Genomic DNA, 2,500 nt, shown 5'->3' with positions numbered 1-2,500 from the left:
TTACGGTAAACTGATGTGTTGTTACATATTCCCCTTCCGTTAATGCTTGGGACCAGTGACGGCCACTACCTGCCTTCAGTGGCCCTGCAAGATGGACAGTGGATTTGCCCATTTTCAAAAGTCGTCAACCCCTCTCTATTTTCCCCCGCCGTTTTCCCTCCTTCCATCCCCCCCTTTTCCCTTCCCTTTTCTCCCCTCCTTCTCCTACTTCCCCTCTTGCTGCTCCTCCTTATCCTTCGTCCGTTCTATTCCTCTCTTAATCCTTCTTCTCTTCCTCCTCCTTCTCCTCCTCCTCCTCTTTCTCTTTCTTCTTTTTCTTCTACTCCTTCTCCACTTCCTCTTCCTTTTTTCTCTTTCTCCTCCTCCCCCTCCTCCTATTCCTCTTTCTCCTCTTCTTCCACCACCTTTTCCCCCTCCTCCTCCTCCTACTTCTTTTATTGTCTGTTCGTCCTCCATTTTTCCTTGTCACCTTTCCTCCATCGTTTTTTTGGTTCCTCTTTTCCTCTTTCGTCTCCTTTCCTTCTTCCTCTTCTTTTCTTTTTCCTTTCTTATACTCCTGTACTTCTCATCTCCTGCTCCGTTCCTCGTTCTTCTCCTGATACGCTTTTTTTCTTCCTCTTCCTCTTTTCTTCCTAAATTCATCCTCCTTCCTTTCCTTTCCTCTTCTTCCTCCTCCTCACCTTCCTCATTCTCCTCCTCTTACTTTGTTTTCCTTCGTCTCCTCCTTCTATACTCCTCCCCTTACTCCTCCTCCTCCTCCTCCTCCTCCTCCTCCTCCTCCTCCTCCTCCTCCTCCTCCTCCTCCTCCTCCTCCTCCTCCTTTCCTCCTCCTCCTCCTCCTCCTCCTCCTCCTCCTCCTCCTCCTTGTCCCTCTTCTCCCCATTTTCCTGGTCCCCCTACTTCTCATCCTCCTGACTTTCCATTTCCTATTCCTCCTCTTTTAATTTCTTCAGCTTATTCACCTCTTCTTCCTTCATCTTCTCCTTTTTTTCATATTCCTTCTATTTTCTTCCTTCTTCCTTGATAAATTGCTTTTGATGTCTTTCTTATGCACAGTCCCTGATCTATTTCTTGGTTTCTCTATCAACTTCAAGAAATTGTGTTACAATCTTCTTTAGTGATAATGGACTAATGACATAAGGACATCCTTTTTCATTATTCACATTGATAAGTGATATCATGATAATCTACGCTTTTTTATATTGTGTATTAATGGGCGACTTATCGACACTGAGTCTCATTGCTTCTTCACACAGTGACAAGTATCGGTACCTCATAATGCCACGCCTCCTTGGTGCTTCTAAACCAATGAAAGATGTCGTTACATCATTATGTCACTTCTAGCTGTCGCCTCTTTACATTTACAAACGACTTGACGTCATTAAGCCACGCCCTACTGGGCGTTTCTTCACATTAATAGACGACATTACGTCATTAAGCCACGCCTCGTTGAGTCGTCTTCATATTGCCAAGCGACATTATGTCATCAGTCAAAAAGCATGACACGAAAGATACTCGTGACAGTTATTTTCATTTTAGTAATAACAAGCTAGATTATTGTGAACAGAAGGTGATTCCAATTATTGCAATTACTTTCCAGCAGGATTATTTCAGGGTACTAAATCCACCCCCAATAGATGAAAAAGTTTGATTTGTCAAACTTTTCCTTTTATTTCCGAATGAAGTTCTTTTTACTATTCAATTAAAAGTTCTTGTTGGAAATGGCAAGAATTTAATGTTAGACGAGATTAGAAACGGGCTGCGCAGGCCAATATAGTCATTCTTATTTGATTTGATTTATTTTATTTCATTTTCTTTATTCATCTCTTTCTATTCGTCTTCCTTTTTTCTTATCTTTTCCACTTATGTATATCCTTCCTCCTATTCCTCCTATAAATTCTCCTCCTCTTCCTTCTCCACCTTCTTTTCCTCCTCCTCTTCCTCTTCTTCCTTCTTTTCCTCCTCCTCTACTTTCTTCTCTTCTTCCTCTTCCATTTTGTCATGTTACCCCAGTCTTCTTTCTCGTATTCTTCTTCTTTCATCTCTCACTCCTCTTCCTTCTACTCCTTCTCCTCCTCCTCCTCCTCCTCCATCCTCCTCCTCCTCTTCCTCCCATTACTCGCTTCCCTCCACCAACTCGTCTTCCTCCTCTTGTTTCTTCCATTTCATTCCCCAACATCCTCCTACTCCTCCTCCTCCTCCTCCTCCTCCTCCTCCTCCTCCTCCTCCTCCTCCTCCTCCTCCTCCTCCTCCTCTTCCTCCTTCTCCTCTTCTTTTCCTTCTCCTCCTCCATGCTCGCAGAGGGCAAAATGTCTTTTCATTGTCTTGTCTTGTGGACATTCCTGTGTCCTTGCAATTTTTGCTCGCGTTCCTACGTACGTAATTAAAATTATACATACATTTTTATTTATCATTTCGTTAACATTAGATTATTTTAAATATCTTAAGACTGCTTCTCATCAGAGATCACTTTTATAATCGCGGGAGAACTGACATGTAT

The 2,500-nt window shown here is 42.8% G+C and overlaps 1 protein-coding gene across 1 annotated transcript in view; it reads left to right on the top strand.

Moving 5' to 3' along the window:
* The window catches only part of LOC143034267 (glutamate receptor 1-like), a 1,284,256-nt gene that overhangs the window by 372,946 nt on the left and 908,810 nt on the right, over window positions 1–2,500 (top strand). The window lies entirely within an intron of this gene.

This window comes from Oratosquilla oratoria, chromosome 17 (genome assembly GCF_046742065.1).
Source record: "Oratosquilla oratoria isolate Oo_2021 chromosome 17, ASM4674206v1, whole genome shotgun sequence".
NCBI classification, from domain to species: Eukaryota; Metazoa; Arthropoda; class Malacostraca; order Stomatopoda; family Squillidae; genus Oratosquilla; species Oratosquilla oratoria.
Note: the sequence above shows the minus strand (reverse complement) of the source record. Positions and strands in the feature narration are given on the sequence as shown.